The following is a 6559-nucleotide window of genomic DNA, read 5'->3' as shown; positions in this document are numbered from 1 at the left end:
TGATCCTCCTCAGATTCCCTGCTCAGCTCGCGCTCCCCACGTGTGGTGTGTGTCTGGGGTCTGGTGTGTGTCTAGTGTCTGGTGTGTGCTGTGTGTGTGTGTGTGACCATGTGTGAGGGTGAGCCCCCTTCCGTTTAGCCTCTGTGTGTCTGGTATCTGGTGTGTGTCTGGTGTCTGGTGTGTGTGTGATCGTGGCCGTTCACCTGTGTGTCTATGAAGCCTCCAGCAGAATAGCCCTGGGCAGCTCTGCAGCCACGTGTCCCCTGCATGTCCCTCGTGTGTCCCTCCGGCCTCCACAGGCCCCGTGGCCCTGATCCGTCCTCCGTGTCTGCCCTGACAGCTTTACAGACAGAGCCGCAGGCAGCGGCCCTCCCTGTGACCGTGGGCCCTGAGTTTGGCCCCAGGTGTTGGCTGACCCTGCAGATTCCTCCCTGTTGCTAAGCCGCTCCCGGGGTGAGAAGCCTCAGCCTGGCCCTGCTGGGATGGCGTCTCTGCCCGACAGGGGCGTGGGCCCAGTGCAGCTGGTCCAGGGCTGGGGAATGGCAGGCCCGGCGCTTCCCGCAGAGCCGGGCGGCTGGCCCTCTGGCCACCGGACTGTCTCTCTGCAGAGGGAAGAGGAGGCCATGTCGGACGTGGAAGAGACGGTGGACGAGTATGAGTGAGTCCTGGGGTGCTGGGCAGGGGCTGCACCCGTCGGGGGCGTGGGGAGAGCCACACCCTTGCTTCCAGCCCATTGCCTCGGGCTGCCCCAGGCAGGGGGCTGGCCGTGAAGACCCAAGGGGTAGGGGATGAACCGGGCCAGGGGCTTGGGGCTGGGCCTCCTGAGAAAAGACCAGATAGTTTCGGTGAGGACCCAGAGGCCACAGAGCCACCCTGCCCAGAGACCCGCCCCAGACCTGGCATCACGGCCCTGGGGGCTGCTGGCCCTGCCCTCTGCCCTGTCCCCGGGACCAGGGAGGGGGACACGCTGCAGCCCATCAGTCAGTCGTCCCTGGGGGAGGCAGTGCCCGGGGCAGACAGGACCGCAGGCGTAGCTTGAACCCCGAAGACCCCCTCCTGGGTACCGAGGGTGTGGAACTGGGGACTGGTGGAGGGCTTGTGCCCACGGACTTCGGCCGGGTGGACAGGGAAGGGGGCATGCAGAGCTCAGGCACCAGCACTTGCCAGGTTTCCTGGTGGGGGAGGCAGCTGAACGGAGCCGGGCCGGGGTGGACAGTGAGTGGGGGGCGGGCAGACTCCAGGACCCAGCACGGGGGTAAACGTCTCCGGGAAATGGCCGTGGGGTATGTGCGCGCGTGTGTACACGTGCGTGCGTGCTGTGTTCCTGACAGCGTCTCCCCTCACGCCGCAGGGAGCAGGAAGGTAAGCACACCCCAACTCTCACTGGGCAGAAGGACAGCCTGGCTGGAAACTGACTGTCTCTTCTGTCCTCTCTCTTGCGCTCACGCCTCCTCCCTGAGCAGAAGCAGCCGTGGAAGGTATGGGGGTGGGGGTCGCCCAGGAAGCATCTCGCCTGTCCCCAGCCCCTGCTCCCCGCTGAGCAAAGCCCCCCTACCAGCCCTGGCTTTCTGCGGTCAGAGTCCTGACGGGGCCATGCCGCCTGTCTGCTCCACCGCCTGACCTGGCTGGGGGCCACACCCTGCCAGCGAGTGATGAAAATAGAACCCCACCTCCTCATTCCACCCCGGCCCTGGTCCTCTCGCATGCTGGGCGGCCCCTCACCCACACGGGTCCTTTCTGGTCCCAGACACTGAGGAAGGGGCTCCAGGGCCTGAGTCTAGGACAGGACCCTGACCCTGTGCCATGATGTCAGAGAACGAGCTGGGGAGGGAGGCTGAGTCAGACACGGGGCCCAGAGGCGGCCCCACTTCAGCAGCACCTCCAGGTGCAGAGGGAGCTTCAGCCCCAGAGAGGCGAGTTTCAAACGAGAGGACCCGGCACAGACTTCCCCTGAAGGGGCAGACACGGAGCGTTCCAGGCTTTGTGGCCGCCCGTCCTGCTGAGGCCACTGCTCCAGGAACATTCTAGAAACGTCTGCAGGCTGTTGGGCCCCAGTTTGCGGCTTCTGGTTTAAACCAAGAACAGAGCAGCCCCTGTCAGCCACACGGGGCCCCCCACACTCACTGGGACCTTGGATGTCACTGGGCCCCACACTTCCCTGCACCGGGCCTGCTCACTGTCCGGTTCACCTCTCCAGAGCACGAGGAGGCGGTGGAAGAGGAGGCTGGAGGCGAGGCTGAGGCTGGGGAGCCCAGTGCCGCAGGTGAGGCCCCTCCCGGAGCGAGGGGGGAAGGGGGCCCGCCTGAGCTGGGGGCGGCAAGGGCCCCAGCGCCGCTCCTGTGGCAGCGGGGAGGCCCCCTAGACCGTGCTCTGCAGCCTGGGCAGCCCCCAGTCCAGGCTGGGCTCAGCCTCGTCAGTACACGCTGCACCCGCTTCCTTCGGCCAGGCGGGTCTGGGCCCTGGCAGGTGCGCACAGGCGGATCCTGGACCTGGAGCCCTGCAGGGCCCCCTTGGCTGAGGATGTGTGGGTGGGACAGGGGGCTCCTGGCAGGGCCTTGAGCTTGGAACCGGGACCGTGACTCCTTTCTCATGTTCTGTTTAGAAGACGGAGAAGAAGAGGAAGGTAGAGAGGCTGAAGGTGAGGCCCGCTGGCCACTGGGACATGGTGGGGAAGCCCTTCCTGCAGCTGTGGGGGAGACCCTGTGGGGAGGGGGAGACCCTCGGGGGAAGGGGATACCATGGGGGAGAGGGGGAGACCCTGGGGGGAGGAGGGAGAGACCCTGGGGGGAGGAGGGAGAGACCCTGGGGGGGAGGTGGAGACCCTGGGGGGAGGGGGAGACCCTGGGGGGGAGGTGGAGACCCTGGGCGGGAGGTGGAGACCCTGGGGGGAGGAGGGAGAGACCCTGGGGGGAGGAGGGAGAGACCCTGGGGGGAGGAGGGAGAGACCCTGGGGGGGAGGTGGAGACCCTGGGGGGGAGGTGGAGACCCTGGGGGGGAGGTGGAGACCCTGGGGGGAGGAGGGAGAGACCCGGGGGGGAGGAGGGGGAGACCCTGTGGGGAGGAGGCAGAGACCCGGGGGGGAGGAGGGGGAGACCCTGGGGGGAGGAGGGAGAGACCCTGGGGGGGAGGTGGAGACCCTGGGGGGGAGGTGGAGACCCTGGGGGGAGGAGGGAGAGACCCTGGGGGGAGGAGGGAGAGACCCTGGGGGGAGGAGGGAGAGACCCTGGGGGGAGGAGGGAGAGACCCTGGGGGGGAGGTGGAGACCCTGGGGGGAGGAGGGAGACACCCTGGGGGGAGGAGGGAGAGACCCTGGGGGGAGGAGGGAGAGACCCTGGGGGGAGGAGGGAGAGACCCTGGGGGGAGGAGGGGCAGACCCTGGGGGGAGGAGGAAGAGACCCGGGGGGGAGAGGGGGAGACCCGGGGGGGAGGTGGAGACCCAGGTGAGGAGGGGGAGACCCTGGGCTGCTATTTACAATGTACTTAGGAGAATGTGTGGAGGGTCACTTAAAAATAACATACAAGTGTTCCTGGCAATAATCTTCGCTTCCTTTGTCCACCAAAGCTGAATAAGAAAATACAGAGACAGAGCCTGGAGACAACAGAGAGGTGGCTTCAATCCTCAGCCAGTGGAGCGGGGACACGGTAGGTCCCCCCATGAGGAGTCTGCGGGCTTATATAAGGCAAGGGCACACAGTGAGGGGCTGATGATGAGGAACAAACATGTTAGAATCGTCCCCAGAACAGTCACAGGCTGGCGTCAGCCACCCAGGAATGGAGTCTGGCAGTTCGGGGGCTCTGCAGCCTCCTGTCTGAGGTGCAACTGCAAGGGGCAGGGTGTTGTAAGGGGAGCAAAGGGCTCCAGGTGTGAAGTGCAGCTCCTGCAGAGTGAGAGGCAGGAAAGCAAACCGGCTCACCGGCATGCAGAGTGCAGAGCGGCTACAGTGGAAGAGAAAGAGGAGGAAGCGAGGCGCGCCCGGGCCGGCTCACCGCGCTCCTTATTCTTTGTTCTCAGGAAAGAAAAGGAAAAACTCACTCCTCCTTTTTACTCTCTTTTCACTGCAGCCAATTCCCCCGTCATTTTATGTCCTCCATATCAACGGAGAAAGGGAAATAGGTCTCATTCTTGTTCTCGCCTCAGTTTTGGTCTGTTTGATGATCACCAGCTGTTCAACCCAGGGACCCATCTTTCTCCTGCTTCAGATTTTCCTCGAGAGACATGAACTCCAAGAAATATCTACTGGGGTGATGAGACAGCTGGTCAATCTTTCGTACCTTCACTGCTGACATGGTATTCATAGACCCTATCTAATCGGGGTCACGGAGCTCCCGCCCAGTTTTATTAAGGGCCCCAGGGTGACTTTTGTGGTTACTCCCGGAGGATCTGTTCAGAGGAGTGGCTGTGATCTCTTCGGGGCTGTGAGTTTTCTCTCTGCATCATTGTCATCTTGAAATGAATATGCTGTCATCTGGAGGAGACAAGTCTTAACAGGTAGTTTAAGGAAACAGAGGCCACAGATCAGTAAAAGAGTTACTGTAACTAGGGGCCAAAGAAAGGGTAAGAACCAAGTTACATTTGATGACGATTTTGATTGTGGTCCAGAGAGGGTCACTGCTTCGGTCATCCTGTCCAAAGGGATGGAGCCATTCAGACCCAGAAATAGCTGCAGGAATAACAGCCTGAACATTGATACATAAACTAGAAAAAAATAAGCCTGAAATTGAGCCTGAATCCTAATTTAGACTTAACACTTGGAGGGGACTGTTAGGTAAAAGGCGACCAGGACGCCAAACAGAGTGCGTAACAGGCTTTAACGGCGAAGTGCTCCCGGCGAGCTTCCTGGACCCGAACGGGGCAGGTTGAGGAAGTCCGCTCCCGGACTGTGCTGGGAAGTGGTTTATATGCGTTCGTTGCAAGGGATGGTCAGGCTAGATCGCCCCAAAAAGGTACGGTGAGTGGACGAGGGTTCGGATAGGTGGTTAGGTCGAGGTGTCGCTCGGGCTGATATGTCCTTCTACGTGGCTGGGGTGGGGCTGCTTTAGCTGGCGAAGTGCGCTGTCATTGGTCCCAGGGATCTGGGAGGGTCCTTCCGTTAGGGACTTTCTCACCAGTGGGAGAGAGGAGGGGCAGCCCATCATGGCCCCGGGGTCTGGCCTTACAGGGACATGTAGCCAGGTAGCCAGTTGTCTAGGTTTATCAGCGTAGGTCTTAACTTTTAATATGGCTATTGGTCATTACATATTTGTTTTTCTTTTCTTGTCAGCATATGATCCAGAGCAATTTCCTTGTCTAAACAAGGAATATAACAGTTACAAAGTTACAAGAAGAGACCGTTAAAAAGTAAGGTTCTAGACCTGCCTCCTGAGAAATCTGTATGCAGGTCAGGAAGCAACAGTTAAAACTGGACATGGAACAACAGACTGGTTCCAAATAGGAAAAGGAGTATGTCAAGGCTGTATATTGTCACCCTGCTTATTTAACTTCTATGCAGAGTACATCATGAGAAACGCTGGACTGGAAGAAACACAAGCTAGAATCAAGATTGCCGGGAGAAATATCAATAACCTCAGATATGCAGATGACACCACCCTTATGGCAGAAAGTGAAGAGGAGCTAAAAAGCCTCTCGATGAAAGTGAAAGAGGAGAGCGAAAAAGTTGGCTTAAAGCTCAACATTCAGAAAACAAGGATCATGGCATCCGGTCCCATCACTTCATGGGAAATAGATGGGGAAACAGTAGAAACAGTGTCAGACTTTATTTTGGGGGGCTCCAAAATCACTGCAAATGGTGACTGCAGCCATGAAATTAAAAGACTCTTACTCCTTTGGAAGGAAAGTTATGACCAACCTAGATAGCATATTCAAAAGCAGAGACATTACTTTGCCGACTAAGGTCCGTCTAGTCAAGGCTATGGTTTTTCCAGCGGTCATGTATGCATGTGAGAGTTGGACTGTGAAGAAAGCTGAGTGCCGAAGAATTGATGCTTTTGAGCTGTGGTGTTGGAGAAGACTCTTGAGAGTCCCTTGGACTGCAAGGAGATCCAACCAGTCCATTCTGAATGAGATCTGCCCTGGGATTTCTTTGGAAGGAATGATGCTAAAGCTGAAGCTCCAGTACTTTGGCCACCTCATGTGAAGAGTTGACTCATTGGAAGAGACTCTGATGCTGGGAGGGATTGAGGGCAGGAGGAGAAGGGGACGACCGAGGATGAGATGGCTGGATGGCATCACTGACTCAATGGACGCAAGTCTGAGTGACCTCCGGGAGATGGTGATGGACAGGGAGGCCTGGCGTGCTGCAGTTCATGGGGTCGCAAAGAGTCGGACACGACTGAGTGACTGGACTGAGCTGAGTCACCTGCTGCTGGCGGACGCGGCTCTCAGAACGGCTGACGGCACCTACGTCTGATGCTCAGAAAACTCAGTTCTCAATGACACAAGGACTTGTCTGAAATCACACCATGGTGTCGTCTAGTTATTTTCATAGCTACTGTATCTTGACTTTACCTGTAAACTTTTTTCTTAACAGCCAAGTGGCTGTCACTGTCAGCAATGCTAGTG

General features: G+C 58.8%; 1 long non-coding RNA gene across 1 annotated transcript; it reads left to right on the top strand.

The window, feature by feature from the left end:
• Positions 1 to 1365: 1365 nt before the first annotated feature.
• LOC128061169 (uncharacterized) lies at positions 1366 to 2641 on the top strand. Its single transcript, XR_008200703.1, has 3 exons — positions 1366 to 1478; positions 2198 to 2263; positions 2603 to 2641. It is a non-coding gene; the product is annotated as an uncharacterized LOC128061169 (long non-coding RNA).
• Positions 2642 to 6559: the final 3918 nt, after the last annotated feature.

This window comes from Budorcas taxicolor, chromosome 16 (assembly GCF_023091745.1).
Source record: "Budorcas taxicolor isolate Tak-1 chromosome 16, Takin1.1, whole genome shotgun sequence".
NCBI lineage: Eukaryota > Metazoa > Chordata > Mammalia > Artiodactyla > Bovidae > Budorcas > Budorcas taxicolor.
Note: the sequence above shows the minus strand (reverse complement) of the source record. Positions and strands in the feature narration are given on the sequence as shown.